We start from the raw sequence: 22,591 nt of genomic DNA on the forward strand, positions 1-22,591 counted from the left end.
TATTCCGTGATTTTCCCCTGCCCATGTTTTGAACACACCCACTGTTTCACCACTTTCTTGCACTTTTGCCACTGTTCTTGATTCTGAAACTCCGTTCTTGTTTTCTCTGTTTTGTGTCTTTTCCAGATCCGTGCCTTTGATCTTCGTTTTCATAGATCTAGGTTTGGGATTTGTCTGTAGAGCCCCCAATTCTTAGGAAAAACTAAAACAATCCTCACAAATTCTTGCACAAGCACATACCTACGTGTTTTGCCGAGGTCCCAATAACCCTTCTTTAAAATATCTTCTTTCTGAAATCCAGTACCTTTAGTCAAGCTGACATCATGGGTATGTGAAAACATAGGGTAGACACCCCATCCAAGCTAGAAAATTTTAGGTGAGAGTTTGAAATTTCAGCCGACGTTAATCTGAGGTTGGCTGGGGATGATGACTCCATAATGCCTACAACTACCTCCATGCCTTTTCCTGTGGTGGCCTTCATTGAATGTGGACTTAGGCTCCCACTTAACACCCTTTTCCGTGAAATACTTCACTACTACAAGTTGAACCCCATGCAACTTTCCATCAATTCCTATCAGACCATTAATGGTATCATAGCTTTAGCCAAACAAGAAAACGCTAGGATCACATTAGCCGATATCCAATACTGCTACACTATGTGTGGCCTCAAAAAAGACACCGACTACATTTACTACCTTAAGCTGAGGTCAACTGAATACAAAATCGTTGCCGACCTCCCTGACTCCAACAAGGGAGCTGGGGATGACTATTTTATCATTTCGGGGAACTGGGAGTTTGTCCCAGATGAAGACCTCTATCTGTTCCCTCTCCCTCGATCAGTCTTTATAGAGGATAATGTTAAGAGCCCTGCAATCATATTTACTCGTTTTCTTTCAAAATCTTTAATATTGTATTTGTCTCTAATGTCTGTTTCTCTTGCAGCTGTTCCTAAGCCACCAAAAAACTTTCGCCAATCCTTCTTTCCTAGCAAGGATTTGAAGAGACTTTTGGACCTGCCAGTCCAAAAACGGAAGGTGCCTCTGCTTTTGAATTTTATTCCAACATACAGGTCAGCTTTGCCCGACATCCCAAAGAGGAAGAAAAAAAGCCTTTCTCCTTCTTCTGCCACAACTCCCCAGACTGCATCCATATCTCGGCCAGATCAAGGGTCAACCTCTGATCCAGCTGACCAACCGTCAACCTCGGCTCCACATCTGGTCCCAATATCCCAACGAAAGCGTCGGCGATGACTTGTGCATACAGCCGAGATGGGCCGCCCAAAACCAATTACGAAAGACTTCTTAGTCAGCATCCTTTCCGATGTTGATGCTCAACCAGCTCAAGTCCAGCTCCCAACAAAACCAAAATGAGTAAAAAAGGCTCAACCAAAGGTGAAGGTAACTCAGGTTGAGACTAAGGATACTTTGCTGATCTCCAAGCTGGCTGAGAGTGACAAATCTCAACCTTCTGCTGAGAAGAGGCGTTCTGAGGCCCAACCATTTGAATCCCCAAAATCGAAGAAGCCGAGGTCATCCTCTGCAATGACCTCGGGGTCTAAAAAACTTGGTGCCCCCTGGGCCCCCGAAATCACCCTTGAAGACAAGCCTGTTATGGCTAGTGATAGTGCTAATGACATCAACGTCGGTGTCGCCCTAAGTACTGCCCTTCTCCTTCCCGGCGATCTTGATCGGAACGCTGAGATAAGCGAATATGAGAACTACGCTCTGATGCTTCAACGTTCTGTCCAAGTAAGCGTCTTCTTTTTGGTGATTTCTTCTTTCTAAATTGCACTCAGAAAATTTTGCAATAACCTTTGCCTTATGTTCTTCCAGGCTATCCAGCATGCTCATTCCTTCTCCCTTCAATCTTTTGAGAACCGTAAGAAGCTGGCCGAGAAGAAAAGGGAGGTCTCCAGCCTTCAAAAGATCAATAAAGGTCTACAATCAAAAATGAAGAAGCTGGAGGACCAGGCCGAGGCTGCCATCAAGGCCCAGACTAATGCCGAGGAAAAGGCTGACTCTGCCGAGGCCATCAAGAAGGTGGCTGAGGCCCAAAAAAGAGAGGCCGGGGAGAAAATGACCCAGGCCCAAAAAGAGCTTCAGGAGGCCTTGGCCACTAAAGAAGCCAAAATCAAAGATGTCGATGAGAAGGCGTATGCCCAGGGCATGGCTGATGTTACAGAGGCTTACGAACAACAAGTGAAACAGGCATGCAACAAGGATTTCACCCTTGGTTGGATGTCTCTTCTCAAAAAGCTTAATGTCCCTGATCATTTGCCTCTGAGAAACGTCGATGCCATTCCTCTTTCATTCCCTCTACCTTCACCTCCAAGTCAATCTGATGGCGATTCGGAGTTTGAGGATGAGGAAGAGGATGAGGCCTTGGTGAGGAAATCTAAGGAGGTTGCTGGGACCAACATTACAAGAAAATACACAATTGGCGACCACTTTTGCTGATTAAAAATATTTTGGTTGCCAAAAGTTGTGGAATTGGCGACCAAAAATTATGTTAGTCGATAAAAGTACAATATTTAGCTACTAAATTTTTTTAGTCGGGGCATATTAATTTTTGGCGACTAAAAAAAATTTAGTCGCTAAAAATCTCACAATTGGCGACTAAAAAAAATTTAGTCGTTAAATTTGCCACAATTGGCGACTAAAAAAATATTTTAGTCGCTGTATAGATAGTTTTGGCAACTAAAATAATTTAGTCGTTGAAATAAAAATGAAAATTTATTTTTTATCTTTTGGCGACCAAAATTTTGGTCGGCAAAAATGTAATTTCAGCGACTAAAAAATATTTTAGTCGCTGTATAGATACTTTTGGCAACTAAAATAATTTATTCACTGAAAGAAAAATAAAAATTTACTTTTTATTTTTGGCGACCAAAATTTTGGTCGGCAAAAATTTAATTTCAACGACTAAAAAATATTTTGGTTGCTGTATATATAGTTTTGGCAACTAAACTAATTTAGCCACTGAAAGAAAAATAAAAATTTACTTTTTATCTTTGGCGACCAAAATTTTGGTGGGCAAAAATTTAATTTCAACGACTAAAAAATATTTTGGTCGCTGTATATATAGTTTTGGCAACTACACTAATTTAGTCGCTGAAATTAAATTTTTGCCCACCAAAATTTTGGTCGCCAAAGATAAAAAGTAAAATTTTAAAATAATTTAGTCGCTCAATGAAAAATAAAAATTTACTTTTTATCTTTGCTGACCAAAATTTTGGTCGGCAAAAATGTAATTTTAGCGACTAAAAAATATTTTAGTCGCTGTATAGATACTTTTGGCAACTAAAATAATTTAGTCGCTGAATGAAAAATAAAAATTTACTTTTTATCTTTGGCGACCAAAATTTTGGTCGGCAAAAATTTAATTTCAGCGACTAAAAAATATTTTGATCGCTATATATAAGTTCGGCAACTAAAATAATTTAGTTGCTCAATGAAAAATCAAAATTCACTTTTTATCTTTGGCGACCAAACTTTTGGTCGGCAAAAATTTAATTTCAGCGACTAAAAAATATTTTTGTCGCTGTATAGATAGTTTTGGCAACTAAAATAATTTAGTCGCTGAATGAAAAATAAAAATTTATTTTTTATCTTTGGCGACCAAAATTTTGGTCGGCAAAAAGTTAATTTCAGTGATTAAAAAATATGTTAGTCGCTGTATAGATAGTTTTGGCAACTAAAATAATTTAGTCGCTGAATGAAAAATGAAAATTTATTTTTTATCTTTTGGCAACCAAAATTTTGGTCGGCAAAAATGTAATTTCAGAGACTAAAAAATATTTTAGTCGCTGAAAGAAAAATGAAAATTTATTTTTTATCTTAGGCGACCAAAAGTTTGGTTGGCAAAAATTCAATTTTAGCGACTAAAAAATATTTTGGTCGCTGTATATATAGTTTTGGCAACTAAACTAATTTAGTCGGTGAAAGAAAAATGAAAATTTATTTTTTATCTTTGGCGAACAAAAGTTTGGTCGGTAAAAATTTAATTTCAATGACTAAATATATTTTGGTCACTGTATAAATAGTTTTGGCAACTAAAATAATTTAGTCGCTGAATGAAAAGTAAAAATTTATTTTTTATCTTTGGCGACCAAAAGTTTGGTCGGCAAAAAATTAATTTCAGCGACTAAAAATATGTTAGTCGCGGTATAGATAGTTTTGGCAACTAAACTAATTTAGTCGCTGAATGAAAAATAAAAATTTATTTTTTATCTTTGGCGACTAAAAAATATGTTGGTCGCGGTATAGATAGTTTTGGCAACTAAACTAATTTAGTCACTGAATGAAAAATGAAAATTTATTTTTTATCTTTTGGCGACCAAAATTTTGGTCGGCAAAAATGTAATTTCAGCGACTAAAAAATATTCTAATCGCTGTATAGATAGTTTTGGTAACTAAAATAATTTACTCGCTGAAAGAAAAATAAAAATTTACTTTTTATTTTTGGCGACCAAAATTTTGGTCGGCAAAAATTTAATTTCAACGACTAAAAAATATTTTGGTCGCTGTATATATAGTTTTGGCAACTAAACTAATTTAATCGTTCAAAGAAAAATAAAAATTTACTTTTTATCTTTGACGACCAAAATTTTGGTTGGCAAAAATTTAATTTCAGCAACTAAAAGATATTCTAGTTGCGGTATAAATAGTTTTGGCAACTAAACTAATTTAGTCGCTGAATGAAAAATGAAAATTTATTTTTTATTTTTTGGTGACCAAAATTTTGGTCGGCAAAAATGTAATTTCAGCGACTAAAAAATATTTTAGTCGCTGTATAGATACTTTTGGCATCTAAAATAATTTAGTCGCTGAATAAAAATAAAAATTTACTTTCACTCATCACTCTTTCTCTTTCTTTCTGTTTGTCTATCTCTCTTTCTCTCTGTGTCACTGTCTCTCTTCTCTTTCTCTCTCTCTCACTTATCACTCTTCTCTATCTGTCTATCTCTTTCTCTCTGTGTTTCTATTTTTGTCTCTGTCTCTCTTCTTTTTCTCTCTCTCACTCATCACTCTTCTCTGTCTGTCTGTCTGTCTGTCTCTTTGTCTCTCTCTCTCTGTGTCTCTCGCGCATCTCTCTATCTCTCTCATCTGTCTATGTCTCTCTGTCTCTTTCGTTCATCTCTCTCCTCTCTCTCTCTCTTGCTCTTGCTCATCTCTCTTCTCTCGCTCTCTCTCATCTCTTTTCTCTCTGTCTCTCTCGCTCATATCTCTTATCTCTATCTCTCTCGTTCATCTCTCTTCTCTCTGTGTCTCTCTCGCTCATTTCTCTTCTCTCTATCTCTCTCTCTGTCTCTCTCGTTCATCTCTTCTCTCCCTTTGTCTCTTTTTCTGTCTCACTCTTTATCTCTCTCTCTTTGTCTCTCTCTATTTCTCTCTCTCACTCATCACTCTTCTCTGTCTGTTTGTGTCTTTGTCTCTTTTTCTCTTTGTCTCTCGCTCATCTCTCTTCTTTCTATCTCTCTCATCTTTTTTCTTTCTCTATCTCTCTCACCCATCTCTCATCTCTCTATCTCTCTCTCTGTCTCTCCTGCTCATCTTTCTTCTCTTTCTATCTCTCTCTTTTTCTATGTCTTTCTCTCGATCATCTCTTTTCGCTCTCTTTCTCTCTCTCTCTTTGTCTATCTCTCACTCATCTCTTGTTTCTCTCTGTCTCTATCTCTTTCTCTCTCTGTCTCTTTCTCACTCATTACTCTTCTCTCTCTCTTTCTCTCTCTATGTCTTTCTCTCTGTGTGTCTGTCTGTCTCCCCTATTGTGTTCACTTTGCTCACTCTCTCCTTCCCCTCTTCTCTATTTACCGAGCTCTTCACTAGGCAAAAATGCACTTTTAGCGATCACTCTGTCTGTCTCTCACTCATCACTCTATCTCTATCTCTCTCTCACTCATCTCTCTCTCACCACCCACCATTGTTGCCACTCCACCTCTACAACTACCATTATTACCACCGTCATTACCACTCCACTACCACTACCACCACTACTACTACTATTACCTCTCCTCTACCACCGCCACTCCATCTCCTCTACCCCTACCACAACTTCACCACTAATCTCCTTCGCCATTACCACTCCACTATCACCAGTTTCGCCATCACAACTCCACCTCTCTGTCTCTCTCTCTTGCTCATTTATCTTCTCTCTCTCTTTCACTCATCTCTCTTCTCTATCTCTTCTCAAATATTTTTTTTTTCAATTATTGTTTTTTTCCAATTATTTTTCTTTCAATCATAATGTGTATGATCCCATCGTCATAAATAATAAAAATAATAAATATAAATATTTTAGGCCTAGACAAACATGTTTTTTTTTAAAAAAAGAGCCATTTTGTTGTTTAAATATTACCAAAAAAAACAAGAAAATATTCCCGCTCGATTTCCCACCCCCCTTTTTTCCATTCCCGCTCGGCTTCCCCCCCTCCCTATCTCTTGAACCAAAATCCCGAATTTGAAAAACCAAAAATCCCCTTCAACCAAAAATCCCTAATTCTTACGGCTCCGCCGAGTTCGATAAGATATGACTAAGAGGGTATCTAGGCTCCAATCTATGGAGATCGAAGCCATGGCCGTTTGCCACTCATTTTCCACGATTGTACTAACGGTTGTAGCCACGACTACTGCCTGCGAGTGAGGAAGAGAAGAGATGAGAGGCGAGCGTTTAGAGATAGAGGTGCAAGAAGAAAGTGAAGAAAAGGTGTGTAGCTTTGCAAAATTGTTTTTTTTTTTGGAATTGGAGAGGCGAAATAGACAGCTTTGCAAAGTTGTCTCCCAGACGATATTGCCCTCAAAATCGCCTCTTCCCTTCAGGTTTCTTCCCTGCAAATTGTTTTTTTTTGTTTTTATTGTTATTTGAATGTGATGGTTTTGTTTATTTATTTTTATTCTTTATTCTTTTTTGGAATTTCAAGCTATCAAATGTGTAGTCGTTGGGTAGTTGCTCATGGTTTTGGCGCGCGCTGTATGGGTCAGATTGTGTGTGGGAGAGTCTGTACAAAGACAGATGGCCAGCCCTTGATTTGGGCAGAGACTCTTCTTCAGCTCCACAGATCAAAACCCATCAGCTTGACCCACAAATTCAGTCCTCCTCCATGGTTCTCTCTCTCTCTCTCTCATATTCAGTTCATTATCTTGTTTGCTCTTTTTTTTTTCTTTTTTTTTTTGGGTTCAGTTTCTTGTTTCAATTATTTGATTTTGGGAATTTTGTGTTATGTGCTTGAATGAAGTGATTATTAATAGTGCAACATAATTTAATTTATTTGGGTTTGTTACTCTGTCTATTGTTTTTTAGCTGGGTTTGAACTTTGAAGTCTTTATGAGGACTATACCTTTGTCAATTTCTATTGAAATATAGAATGGTGTCCTATGCATTTGCCGTGCAACATCCCCTTTTTAATGAGAACAATTGTAGACTTTAGAATGTTGGGAACACTGACAGTGTCCATGACTTCACGCTTTATTGTACTTTGATTAGGTTCCTATAGTAGATAATACCTTACTAAAAGTGAAAAGTGAAATTCAGTCACAATACATGGATAGAATGGAAGAGACTAGAGGGTCCTACCTTACTAAAGAAAATAGTGAGGGGGATATTTCTGTCAAAGGTCTGCCAGGAATACAACTGACAGAAGAAGAAGAGAAGGAAATTGGCAATGTTGGATGGAAGCAATTTTTAGATTGCATCCTCGTCTCAAAGGGATCGTTGATGCTTTCTTCAGTAATAATTACTCAGATTGGTTTTGTTGCTCTTCAAGCTGTTTCAAGTTATTGGCTAGCTTTCAGCATTCAAATTCCTAAAATTGGTAGTGGCATCTTAATTGGAGTATACACTACAATTTCGACAATAAGTACCCTCTTTGTATATCTAAGGTCTTTATCAGCTGCTCTTTTAGGATTAAAAGCTTCGAAGGCTTTCTTTTCAAATTTCACTAATTCTATTTTCAATGCTCCTATGCTCTTCTTTGATTCCACCCCAGTTGGACGAATTTTGATCCGAGTAAGATTTTATTCTTCTTCAATCAATTCTAAAGTAACAATAGTATTTATGTATCGTAGTGAAGTGTAATGTATCGCATAGCTAGTTACTGATATGCACTTTTATATACATGCTTGTTATATGTAGGCTTCATCAGATTTATGTGTGGTGGATTTCGACATACCTTTCTCATTTGCCTTTGTGGTTGCTCCTTTAATTGAATCGGTAGCAATCATTGGCATTATGGCGTCAGTCACGTGGCAAGTTCTCTTTGTAGCATTCTTTGCTACAGCGGCTTCAAAATATGTTCAGGTGAGTTTCATTTTCCAACTTAATAATAATATTTTTCTTATTTTCATTGATGAAAGGAAATTTTTAATTAAGGAAATTCTTTATTGACTCAAGGGATATTATCAAGCCTCTGCAAGGGAACTAATGAGAATCAATGGAACAACAAAAGCACCTGCCATGAATTATGCCGCCGAGACCTCACTTGGAGTGGTAACTATAAGAGCATTTAACATGGCAAACAGGTTCTTCCAAAACTACCTAAAGCTTGCAGACAATGATGCAAAACTTTTCTTTTACTCCAATGCAACCATGGAGTGGTTAATTTTGAGAGTAGAAGCACTTCAAAATCTAACTTTATTCACTGCTGTTTTTCTCTTGGTTTTACTTCCCAAGGGTTATGTTGATCCAGGTATATCCATGGTTCAGTGGAATAATTCATTTATTGCTTAGAAATTTTCTTTTAGATTCTTAAAACATGTCTTTTTTGCAGGGCTTGTTGGACTTTCTCTTTCTTATGCTTTGGCTTTGACAAGCACCCAAGTGTTCATGATTCAATGGTATAGCAGCTTGGCTAATTATATTATTTCAGTGGAACGAATCAAACAGTTCATGCACATACCTCCAGAGCCTCCAGCAATTGTGGAAGATAGAAGGCCACCATCTTCATGGCCTTCTAAAGGGAGGATAGACTTACAGGATCTAAGGGTAAGGGAACTTATTATTAATCCCACTACATATGGAAGGTAAAGATAATCAATTTTACCACTTCATCACACTCCTCATAGTATATGATGAAGTGCCATGGCGGTTATCGATTTTCATAATGTAAAAGCAATCTTATGTTAGTAAACATATGACAAATCAAATTAATTCTTGATTGCAGGCTCTAGAAAAGTGTCAACTCAAGACTACCATCAACAGTCTTCCAAGTTTGCTAGATTCTTCTGGTGAATTGAACTCCGAAACATATGGAAGCAACTTCATTGAAATGCATATTATGATGCAATTTAAAACATGAAAGATTTAGATAAAGTCATTATTTAGTGAAGTTGCAGTCCATAGTCCATACATAACCTTACATTTATAAACAAAGCATAAATTTTGTTCTTTCTTCTTGTTCCAACAGTGAGTGATGAAGGCGAAAATTGGAGCGTGGGGCAACGCCAACTCTTCTATCTCGGAAGAGTCCTGCTAAGAAGAAACAAATTTCTAGTTTTGGATGAAGCAACAACTTCAATTGATTCTACCACTGATGCCATTCTACAAAGGATAATTAGGGAAGAATTCTCAAATTGCACAGTGATAACTGTAGCTTATAGCGTTCCAACTGTCATAGACAGTGACATGGTCATGGTCCTTTCTTTTGGTATGCTTCTAATCCACCCAACAGCTTTTGAGTATTATCTTCTTATTTTTAAATGTTTTGGTAAACACCCCTTGCTCCAATAAAAAAAGATTAATTATAATAATTTGAGGATAATTTTATGATACACTGTTTGAAAAATTTTAGGTAAAACTTTCACTAAAGACCCAAAAAAAAAAAAAAAAAAAAAAAAAACTTAAAAAGTCTAAAAAATTGGCTTATTTTTGTCTTTTGTATACTTTGTAAAAATGCTTTCCACTTTTTTAAAAAAACTTCTAGGATTGTTTAGTCCATATGAACCTTTTATTTTTATTTTTTAAAATTAAAAACTGACTTAAAGGTGAAAAGAATTAACTAAAGACAAAAATAAATCAATTTATATGTCCTGTGTAAGTCTTCCATTGTGTTGAATTGGGTTTTAGCACTTGTTTCATTGGGTAAGATCCAATTTTTTTTAATGGCATTGTTAAGATATTCTAGACTGATGGGTTTAACTTCAAATTCAAATTACGTGATTGTTGTAAATGTAACAGGTCATCAAAGAAGAGAGTAAGTGCTGTTGCCATAAGCAATGATGGTCTGTTTGTTTGTTTTGCTGACAAATTTGGGGTTGTTTAGGTTGTGGATTTGGATGGATTACATGAAAATCAAGCTTCACCCAGTAAGAAGAAGGCAGTGACAATTCTTGCCCACTACTGTAGCATTATTACTAGCCTGGTTTGTCATTTGTTATCTTTGTATCTTTTCTCTTCTTCATTGCTCTGTTCTATATATAGGCATTTGTTAATGCCTACCTATTTCCATCATAATTATATCAAAAAACAGATCATAACATTAATAATACATCTAAGACTTGGCAATGCAGATTTATGCTTAGCAATTATGGGTAATTTGTTTCGGTATATTATCATAGACATTTCTACCATTCAAAGTTTTTTTTATTTTTTTTTATTTTTGTGAATCAGTGGTCATTTCTCCCATTAATGACAGAAAAAAAATGGGATGGATATTATTCTAAACAGTTGTATCTTCTTACAGGAATACTCACCAGATGGACGATTCATTGTTCGTGCTGATTGGGATTTTAAAATTCGTGTAACTCATTTTCCTCCCCATTGAAATAAATAATTATTTAGTCAATTCCATTTTATTTGTTTATCCAATAATGTTCATCTTATGACAGGTTACTGTGTTTCCCAAGAAGCCTTTGGATGGAGCTCATGAGATATAAAGTTTTTGCCTTGGGCATACCGAGTGAGTGATTTTTTTTGTTATCACATGTTTATATTACATCAGTGGTAAGAGAAAATGAAGTTGACAGTAGACAAGAATTGGGGTTTTGGCTTATGTCTTTGAGAATTTTGCTGCTTGAGCTAAAAATAAATTTTTTTTTTGGAAAAGTTATTAACATAGTGACATTGAGAATCCGATTGTAGCATCTATCTGACATAATGGTCCAGATTAACTTAATACATTTTGTTATAACAGACGGATGTTTTTTGGCTGATGTTTATTAACTTCACTCAATGCTTGTCAATTATAAGGTTTTGAACTAGATAGCTTTTGAACTACATATTTAGTAATATTCTACATATTTATTAATATTCTACATAGATAGCTTTTGCTGGAAAATTGAGTATCTTATCTGTTTCACTAATTGATTTGTGTGTCTTTCTCTTTGTTGAATTTCAATATTTGTGGTTCTACTCACACAGCAATGATTACCTTGAAATATGTCATTGTCACAAGGCAATATATGAGATTCCCTCTGTCAAAGAAGGCCCTGCTCAGTGGATACTAGTATCAAAACTAAACTTGTGCTCTTTTTTTTTTCTTTGTTTGAAGGAGGGAAAAAAATAGAAAAATAAGCTTTCTCCACTGTTTTTCAGCTTGTCTAACAATTATTTGATGCAGGTCCTGCGAAAAATATGTTGGTATTTAGTTTTGTCACCGCATGATCCTATACAGTCAAGGCTTCTTAATTCCACATTGGAGGATAAAGATCCAATAGTAAATTCCTAATTTTAGGTATGTCTATCCAATTAATCTAAAACCAATAGTAATGACCGAAAAAAAAAAACAGAGAGCATAATTTTGTTCTGTTAACACTGTTGGATGCTTGCCCTTCTGTTCTGTCATAGGTTGCTCTTGAAACAGCTTGTTACAATGGAGGTTATTCAGTGGATGACTTTATGGAATACATTCAAGGATGAATTTGAGAATGAAAAGAACATGCTTGGTGGTTCTTTAGGTAATAGAGCAGCTGAAGATTTGAGACAAAGAGTAATAGAACATGTAATCTTTCACTCATGTTCAATTATATATTTCAATTATATGCTGCAATGGTTCATCTACAAGACATTATTGTTTCTTGCAGAACATCCTTGTTGTCTCAAAGTATTACTGAAGGATTACCTTGGCAAGACTTGCTGAGCTGCTTTGTTTCATTGTTCAGGTATGCCAATACTTAATTGTGGTTTAGTCATCATCAAATGTTTGTAATGTAATCATATAAATTTTTGCCATATGGTTAATTTTTTTTTTATGAGAATACTTCATTTTGGATGTTTTTCTAGATTCTAACTTTTCTTATTTTATTTGTAGGTGACTTCCAAAAACGATCAAGCACAAGGCTGATGCTTCAAAACCATATATATTCCTTCATGTTTTAGAATTTTTTTTGGATTCCTTCATTGATTTTCCTTTTAATTTTTGTTCAATTACTTACTGGTTTTCAATGGATGGATGTTTAAAACTTGTCTCAATTAATGTTTTGAATGGAATGATTGTAAAGTTTGGGATTGAGTAGGAAAATATGATGAATTTTAATGTTATATTTAGGTTGGGTTGAATGAATTTTGTTCAATATTGGATTGAATGTTTATAAACAAAAATTGATTGTTAAAAAAAAAAAAGAAAAAAAAAAGAGATTCGGCGACTAACTAATTAGTCGTTGATTGTTTAATGTCTTTTGGCGACTAAATAATTGGTCGCCAAATTCTACACTTTTGCGACTGAAATCATTGGTCGGCAATTCCTTACCTTTTGGCAACTAAATTATTAGTTGGCGATTCTTCAACTTTTGGCGACGAAAATAGTTGGTCGTCGATTTTTTGCTTTTGGCAACAAACATATTTTGTTGGGAAAATATCACTTTTCGCGACCAAAGTGTTTTAGCGACTAAATGAATTAGCCGTGGTAGTGATATATTTAGCGACCAAAAATTTAGTCGACAAATCTAACTTTTTGCCGACTGACAAAAGTTTTGGTCGCCAATTACTTTTGCCGACCCTCAATTGGCGACCAAAGTGGCGACCAAAAAAATTGGTTACGAATGACTTTTGCCGACTAAAAATGGATTTTTGCCGACCAAATTTTTAGTCGGCAAAAGTGTAATTTTTTTGTAGTGAATATTGCTGACCAATTTTTGGTCGTGGAATGTGACAATTTGCGACCAAATTAGTTGGTCGTGGAAATGGGCGACAAATGCCGACCAAACTATTTGGTTGTTGAATGTGCGAATTGGCGACTAACATGTTTGGTCGGGAAAATATGACTTTTCGCGACTAAAGTGTTTTAGTTACTAAATGGATTAGTCGCAGTAATTATATATTTAGCGACCAAAAATTTAGTCGGCAAATATACCTTTTTCGCGACTAAAAATTTTTTTAGTCGCTAGTTACTTTCCGCGACCCTCAATTGGCGACCAAAGTGGCGACCAAAAAAATTAGTCGCGAATAACTTTTGCCGACTAAAAATAGACTTTTGCCGACCAAATTTTTAGTCGGCAAAAGTGTGAATTCTTGTAGTGCAAGTTTCCTTCTCCGAATGAGCAAGTCCTGGACTTGACTTAGGATGAGGAAGATGAGGAGGTTACCAAGGAAGCCACCCCTGAGCAGGCCTCATCCGATGTTCCTTTAGCCGAAAAGAGCATTGATGAAACCCTTGCCCAAATTGATGCCGAGCGCGTGGCGGAAAAGGCGGCCGAGGTGGATTCTCAACAGTTTTTCGAGGTCCAAACCCACCCTGTTGCTAATGCTGAAGAATCTTAGTTTTGATGTTTTTCCTTTCTTGTTTTTTGTTTCTCATACAATGTAAGCTCTGCATATGGCCGATGTGCCTCCTTGTTCTGGAATGTCTATTTTAACTTTCCCTCTCTTGAATGTTGTGCCTTTGTCTTTTCTTGACTGCCTTTGCATGTTTCTATACTTAGAATATTTTGCGTGTCTTTAGTGTGCTCTTCCTTCTTTGTGCAACCTTCTCGGGGTGATGCACCTCGATTATACCAACTTGTAAACTTCCCTCAAGTTTTAATAAGTGCTAAACAATGATCTTGGTTTAACTTTCAACTTGTAAATTGCTACAAATTTCAACAAGTGTTAAACAATGATCTCGGTTTAACTTCAACTTGTAAATTGCTACAAATTTCAACAAGTGTTTAAACAATGATCTCGGTTTAACTTCAACTTGTAAATTGCTACAAATTTCAACAAGTGTTAAACAATGATCTTGGTTTAACTTCAACTTGTAAATTGCTACAAATTTCATCAAGTGTTAAACAACGATCTCGGTTTAACTTCAACTTGTAAATTGCTACAAATTTCATTAAGTGTTAAACAACGATCTCGGTTTAACTTCAACTTGTAAATTGCTACAAATTTCAACAAGTGTTAAACAACGATCTCGGTTTAACTTAAACTTGTAAATTGCTACAAATTTCAACAAGTGTTAAACAAGGATCTCTGTTTAACTTCAACTTGTAAATTGCTACAAATTTCAACAAGTGTTAAATGATGATCTCGGTTTAACTTCAACTTGTAAATTGCTACAAATTTCAACAAGTGTTAAAAGATGATCACGGTTTAACTTAAACTTGTAAATTGCTACAAATTTCAACAAGTGTTAAACGATGGTCTCGGTTTAACTTAAACTTGTAAATTGCTACAAATTTCATCAAGTGTTAAACAATGGTCACGGTTTAACTTAAACTTGTAAATTGCTACAAATTTCAACAAGTGTTAAACGATGATCTCGGTTTAACTTTAACTTGTAAATTGCTACAAATTTCAACAAGTGTTAAACGATGATCTCGGTTTAACTTCAACTTGTAAATTGCTACAAATTTCAACAAGTGTTAAACGATGATCACGGTTTAACTTAAACTTGTAAATTGCTACAAATTTCAACAAGTGTTAAACGATGGTCACGGTTTAACTTAAACTTGTAAATTGCTACAAATTTCAACAAGTGTTAAACAATGATCATGGTTTAACTTTAACTTGTAAATTGCTACAAATTTCAACAAGTGTTAAACAATGATCTCGATTTAACTTCAACTTGTAAATTGCTACAAATTTCAACAAGTGTTAAACCATGATCTCGGTTTAACTTAAACTTGTAAATTGTTACAAATTTCAAACAAGTGTTAAACAATGATCTCGGTTTAACTTCAACTTGTAAATTGCTACAAATTTTAACAAGTGTTAAACAATGACCTCAGTTTAACTTAAACTTATAAATTGCTACAAATTTCAACAAGTGTTAAACAATGATCTCGATTTAACTTCAACTTGTAAATTGCTACAGATATCAACAAGTGTTAAACAATGATCTCGGTTTAACTTCAACTTGTAAATTGCTACAAATTTCAACAAGTGTTAAACAATGATCTCGGTTTAACTTCAACTTGTAAATTGCTAAAAATTTCAACAAGTGTTAGACAACTTTCTCTTCTTCCTGCCCCCTAATGTGAACCTGAGTTCCACTTGGGTTCTTATTATTCATGTCTTCTAGAAACCACATTACGCATTTTTATCAGTCATAAGTGTTGAAGAATTCTGCTAAGATTTTATTGATCACGTCGGTAAAAAACAAGTAACATCTAATGATAGAAAAATTTCAAATTACAAGTGTTCCAGGGTCTTGGCAATGCTTTGCCCTCATTATCTTCAAGCCGATATGCCCCATTGCCCAATACCGCAGTGATTCTGTAGGGTCCTTCCCAGTTTGGGCCAAGCTTGCCCTCCGTGGGATCCTTCTTGTTGCCGACAACGTTTCTCAGGACTAGGTCGCCGACTTGAAACTCCCTTGGATTAATCTTCTTGTTATAAGCTCTGGCAAGCTGTTGCTGGTATGCTGCAAGCTGTGTTACAGCTTTCTCTCTTCTTTCTTCTATAAGATCCAGATCTCAGGGTAAGAGTACATCATTAGTCCCGTTCTCAACTCCCTGGGTTCTGATCCCTGGGATGCCGACCTCCAGTGGAATGACTGCTTCTGTGCCATAAGCCATGACAAAGAGGGATTCCCCTGTTGATCTTCTCGGCGTAGTCCGATATGCCCAGAGTACATTGGGCAATTCGTCTACCCACTTTCCTTTTGCTGCCTGCAGCCTCTTCTTTATCCCATCCAAGATTACTTTGTTGGATGCTTCTGCTTGCCCATTGCTTTGGGAAAAACTTGGTGTTGAGAAGTAGTTCTTGATCTTGAACTTAGTACAGAAGCTCTTAATCAGCTTACTGTCAAACTGCGTTCCATTGTCAGCAACTATTGCTCTTGGAATCCCAAATCTGGTGATGATGTTTCTCCATATGAAGTTCTTGACATCCACATCTTGGATCTTGGCAAGAGGTTCTGCTTCTATCCACTTCATGAAATAATCTGTTGCTATCAGTAGATACTTCCTTTGACCAGTTGCTTGGGGCAATTGCCCAACGAGATCCATGCCCCATTGGGCAAATGGCCAAGGACTGGACACAGGGTTCAGGTCAGCAGCTGGCTGGTGTATCAAAGGTGCAAACCTTTGGCATTGTTCACACTTCTTCATGTAGGCTTCTGCAGCTTTTTATATGTAGGGCCACCAATACCCTTGGGTAATGGCCCTGTGAGCTAGCAATCTGCCCCCAGCGTGGCTTCCACAAATTCCTTCATGAATTTCATATAAAAAATCTTCAACCTGCAAAGGGTGTACGCACCTTAAAAGGGGTCCAGTGAAGGACCTTCTGTAGAGATGTCCTTCCGCTGTCAGACTGAATCTTGTCGACTTCAATCTGACCTTGTGTGCCTCCTTGTGGTCTTCTGGCAGCTTTCCTTCTTTCAGGAATGCAACAATTCCATCCATCCAGCTTGGTCCCATGTCCACACATATCACTTCATGCTCTGTGGTCGGCGGTTCTATGCTCGGGCCTAACAAATAGTCAATCATTATTGTCCTTGTTTTTCCAGTTTGTATTGAACTTGCCAGGTTGGCCAACGCGTCGGCGTGGCTGTTATCATCTCGGCTAACCTGAAGAAGTCGGCAGTTCTGAAATAAGGCCGCCAATCTGATGACCTCTTTTGCGTAGGCCGACATCCTTTCATCTCTTGCTGCAAACTCACCCGTTATTTGGTTGACTATAAGTTGTGAGTCACAAAAGACTATTACCCCATCTGCTTCTGCTGCTGCTGCCAGCTTTAGTCCTGCAATCAATGCCTCATATTCTACCTCATTGTTTGAGGCCTTGAACCCCAATCGAATGGACTGTTCCAATATCTCCCCACCTGGAGATATCAGTACTACTCCTGCCCCCGCTCCTTGTCGGTTTGAACTCCCATCAATGAACAGTCGAAAGGAGTCGCCGATGTAAATGCTGCAGGGTCTGAGCTTCTTTTCTTTCCTTCTTTGTGTTGTTTCCGGGTGTACTTCTTTCTCCTTGCTTGGGCATTGTTCTCTTTGGCTCAACGGAGCCCGGTGTATGATGGATTCTGGCGTGAACTCGGCCACGAAGTCGGCCAAAACTTGGCCTTTGATTGCTGTTCTTGGCCTGAACTCCAAGTCATACTGGCCCAAGACTACTGCCCATCTGGCTATTCTTCCTGTCAAGTCTCCTTGTTGTAACAAGGACTTCAGTGGGTGTTCTGTTAGCACCACAATCTTGTGGGCCTGGAAGTAATGGTTCAATTTCTTTGAAGCCATTACTAAGGCCAGCATCAATTTTTCTAAGGGTAGATACCTTGTTTCTGCATTGGCCAAGGTCTTGCTTACATAGTAAACAGCCTTTTGCTCCATTTTTTCTTCTCAGATTACCACTGCACTTACTGCGTGTTCCGAAACCGCTAAGTACAAAAACAGCTCTTCCCCAGGTTCATGTGTTGGGAGGACCGGAGCCGTGGTCAGATATATCTTTAGGTTGGCCAAAGCCTCTTCATACTCCTCTGTCCATAGGAAGTCCGTGGCCTTCTTCACTAGGTTGAAGAAAGGTTTACATTTGTTTGAGCTTCGGCTTATGAACCTGTTTAGGGCTGCGGCCCTTCCAGTAAACATTTGTACCTGTTTTGTCGATGTCGAGCTCTGTAATTCTAGGATGGCCTTGATCTGATCTGGGCTGGCCTCAATGCCCTTTCTGGTTACCAGGTACCCCAAGAACTTACCGGATCCAACTCCAAATGCGCACTTCGATGAGTTGAGTCGGAGCCGATATGTTTTGAGGATTTCAAAGACCTCTGACAGGTTGGCAAGATGACCGTTTGGTTCCTTGGTCTTCACGACCATGTCATCGATGTAGACTTCTACTGTCTGGCCAATCAGGTGTTTGAACATCTTGGTTACCAACCTTTGGTAAGTTGCTCCTGCGTTTTTCAACCCAAAAGGCATTACTCTGTAACAGTACAGGCCTTTTGGGGTGATAAACGTTGTCTTCTCCTCATCTGGGGGGTACATGGCTATCTGGTGGTACCCCCTATAAGCATCCAGGAAGCTCATCCTTCCATATCCAGATGTGGCGTCTACCAGCTGGTCAATCTTGGGTAAAGAAAAGCCATCTTTGGGACAATCTTTATTCAGGCTTGTAAAGTCTACGCAGACCCTCCATTTACCATTATTTTTCTTTACTACCACTGTGTTTGATAGCCATGTCGGATAATTGACTTCTCTGATGGCCCTGGCCTCTAGAAGTCTGTCTACTTCCTCCTCCACTGCTTCGACATGCATCAACGTCAGTCTTCTGGCTCGTTGTATTACAGGTTTGGCTAACCTGTCAACGTTCAGTTTGTGGCATGTGACCTCGGGGTCAATGCCAGACATTTCATAAGGTGTCCAAGCGAACACCTCAATGTCTGTTCTCAAAAAAGCCTCAAACTCTCTTTCTTCTTCTTCGGCTAAGCCCAAGCCGAGAAGAAAGAAGCGTTCTTCATCCCCCTCCTGGACGAGTATTTTCTTCAATGCCTCTTCACTCTTCTCGGCGGGCTCCTTGCCGACATCATCTAGAACCTCCATGTCCTCATCTTCGATCTCTGCCTTCTCTGGTTCTTGAATGCTATAGGTGGATTTCATTGCTGCCATGGAGCAATTTTTTGCTTGCAGTTGATCTCCTCTGATTTCTTCGATTCCATGTTTTGTTGGGAACCGTAATAGTTGATGCAATGTTGAAGGAACTCCTCCCATTGCATGCAACCATGGCCTTCCCAAGATGATGTTGTAAGGGGAGGGTGTGTCAATTACAGTAAACTCTGTCTTGATCTTTTTAATGCCAGCTTGCACTTCCAAGCTTGTTGCTCCCAGTGGCCATGTCGGGGTTCCATTGAACCCAACCATCAGGCCGTTGGATTGCTCCATGTCATTTGGGTGAAGGCCCAGCTCCTTGTAACATCTAACATACATGATGTCGCAAGAGCTGCCTTGGTCAATCAGGATGCGTTTTACTTGGCACTCCCCAACCTGGAGGGATACTACCAAGGCATCATTATGCGGATGCTGGACCATTTCTAGGTCGGCTTCAGTAAAGGCTATCATCGGTCCCTGGCACTCTTTAGGCCGATGTCTTTTCTGTCCGACCTGGTTTACGTGCTGCAGGTGTTTTACCCTCTGGGTCTCCCCTCGTATGTTGTTTTTGTTTACATTCGAGTGGATTACATTAACCACCCGAGGTCCTCCTGTTGCTATGCTGGGTGAGGCAGTGCTGCTGGTGCTTGAGGCAACCTTGCCTGTTCTTCTCTTGTTCTGGCCTCGTCGACCAGATCTCTCAGATGGCCTTGCCTTATCAAATCTTCCAAGTGTGCTTTCAGGGCTCTACAACCCTGAGTTACGTGCCCCTCTTCATTGTGGTAAGCCCAACGCCTACCAACGTTCCTTCCCATAAATTCCCCTAGTGCCCTCGCTGGTGTTCTGAAATAGGGTTGGTTCCGTATTTGATCCAGGACTTTGTGGATCGGGATTCGGAACACAGTCGTCACTGCTTATGCAGCCCTTAGTTCTACCTCTTGCTTGTTTGATCCATTGTTACCTCGGTCTCGCTTCGGCGAGCCGTTCCCTTTCTCTTGCTTCGTCTCCTTGTTTCCCGACGTATCTTCCTCGGCTCTGGCATACTTCTCGATTTTGGCCATGAGCTCTTCCATGCTTTTTGGCAATGTTTTTGCCAATGACTTTCGTAATGGACAGTCATCTTTCAGGCCGTTCTTGAAAGACACGACCGCCACCTCCTGGTTGCATTCAGGTATTCGATTGAACACCTCATAGTACCTTTTTGCATAGGCCCTAAGGCCTTCATCCTTGGTGATTTTTAGAGCCATCAATGCGTCGACCCTTAAGGGCTGTAGTTTGTTCATCACAAACCTGGCCACAAACATCTCGGCCAGGCCTTCCCAAGTTTTTATGTTTCCCTTTGGTAGTTTATGGAACCAATCTGATGCAATCTCCCCAAAGGATGAGGGGAATACTTTGCAGAGCAACGGCTCATTCCCACTGTACAATGCCATTGAATTCAAGTATAATCCAACGTGGAAGTTGGGGTCTGACTTATCATCATAGATTTGGAACCTCGGCATACTGAATCTCTTTGGTGCCTCAAATCTGTCTAATTCTACTGAGAATGGTGTTCTCGGCTTGGCAGGTGAAGTTACCTCGGCATCGACATTCTGCTACCTCCTCTTGAGGTAATCTCTCAAGTCTTCTTTGCTCCGCCCAGGAGCTCGGCTATCTTTTGACTTCAGTCTTTTCGGTACACTGCTCTCGGCTTCGTAGTGAGCCCTTCTCGATCTTTCTCCATGAGGTGTGTCGAAGCATAGTGCTTGCCCTTGAACATGCCGATGTTCTTTAGGCTCTGCTTCCTTTGTGTAATGCGTCCTCTGTGATTTTTCCCTTCTGGACTCTCCTCGTCCGACCTCCCTGTTGGGTTGGTGAGAGTGTATTCCGTTCCTGGTGTGCTGTGGGGCTACGAGGATTATTTTTTGCCCTTCCTTCTGGGTATTGGCCGCTGGAATCGGCGTGTTCTGCAATGGGAATGGTGGCTTCATGACATTGTTTTGCATCATGAAGTTGACGACCGACTGCAGGTCTGCCAACTTGTTTGCCATCTCTTTTACCTCTTCATCCCTTCGTAGGCATCTATCCCTCCATACCTGGAGGTTATCTTCGTTATAGTACCCGCTTTGATCTGGATTCTTTGGTACGTCGCCAGTCTGGCCGACGTCTTTCTCTCCGTGGCCCTGGTCACGAGTTTCTGTATTGTGGTTGTCTCTTTCGATATCAAGGTTGATAGGTCTGCCACTCCCAGCAGGAGTGTCGTCCCCAATCTTTTCCTTCTGTCCGTTACTGGCCATCTATTCTTCTTTCTTTCCCACAGCCGGCGCCAAATTGTGTGAGTGATTTTCTGATCACACTGCCCGCTTAGTAATCAGTTGGAGAGCACCGGCAGAATAGATGGCTGTAGACACCCCATTTTTGACTGTCCTCAAGACTTGGACGTCACCGTTTGAACACCCAGTGATCATCCATGTTTGTGTTTGTTTGGAGTTCCCGGAGGTCTCAGCTACGCGCCTTGCCTCAGGATCTCCGAACTCGACTGTTTAGTGTCTGGTTTTGCACCAAACACTTGTGTTTTGCCTTGGAGGGGCAGGGAATACCCTGTGAGGCATCCCCACACATCACCGGCCATGGCCAGAGGCCACCGGCTGGTGTTTTGTTGCCATCGGCAATGTCTATTGCCGGTCGGCATTCTTTGTTGCCGGTCGGCAGTCCATTTTGTCAAAATGACAATTTTGAGCAGCCAACTACTGTTCATCTACTTTTGCAGATATTTTAATACAGCTGTCTTGCATTTGGCTCCCCTCCATACACGTGTATGGAGGGATCTCTCTCTTTAGAAGCTTGTCTTGTAAGCTTTACAAGACAAAAAGCTCTATAAAGAGAGGTCTTCTCTCTTGTTGAGGGGGTTAGACATTTTAGACAGCCATTTTTAGGGTTTGAGTTCTAGGGTTAGGGTTTATCTATATCCTAGCTCTATATCTCTCTTCCTCTTGTGTTTAGTGTGTGTGTTTAGGCTCATTATTGCACACAAACACATAGTGTTACACCTTTTCTTGGTTCTGAAGGACCAGAGGTCTGTTCTTGGAGTTTTGGGGCTGGTTTGAGTTCAAGGAAGCAGCTGGTCCACCATTTGTGAAGGAGGTCTTCAAGGGTAAGAAGTTTGTTCCTTTATTCCCCATTTTTACATTGTATTTTTACCTACCTTGCAATTGTTTTTGTGTTTAGTATATAACATAAAAAAGTTCTGTTTTTGGCCCTTCTAAATAGTTTGTTTAGAGTGTTTTGTGGTTTGGAGGTCTTTGACCCCTCTTAAGCCTTGAGGGGCTCCTTTTTGTGCTATTTTGAGTGAGCTCCGGGACTTGGGTGTTTGGGCCTCCTCACCACTGAAATCTTGAGGGATTTCAGTAGTAAGGATGGTGCTTTGAAGTCCCAAGAAGGAGAGGGCCACCCCCTCTCCTTGTTGTCCTTGAAAAGGACCATTTTTGGCCTCTTGAGGGAGCACCTAGCTTAGGCTCTTGTTGACCATGCCTTAGCTGATTTTTGTGCTTATTATGTCATAATATGCCTCTGTTTTTAGTTGGTTTTGGTATACCATGCATGCTTAGCATACCTACCTTGTAATGCCATGTTTAGGCCTTAACATGCCTTAGGTTGTAAACCATGGTTCTAGCATGTTT

At 39.1% G+C, this 22,591-nt stretch overlaps 1 pseudogene; it reads left to right on the forward strand.

Moving 5' to 3' along the window:
• Positions 1-323: 323 nt before the first annotated feature.
• On the forward strand, positions 324-10,868 carry LOC145800587 (ABC transporter C family member 8-like; annotated as a pseudogene).
• The last annotated feature ends 11,723 nt before the right edge of the window (positions 10,869-22,591 follow it).

This window comes from Camellia sinensis, chromosome 10, assembly GCF_055761805.1.
Source record: "Camellia sinensis isolate YWXY chromosome 10, ASM5576180v1, whole genome shotgun sequence".
Taxonomy (NCBI): Eukaryota; Viridiplantae; Streptophyta; class Magnoliopsida; order Ericales; family Theaceae; genus Camellia; species Camellia sinensis.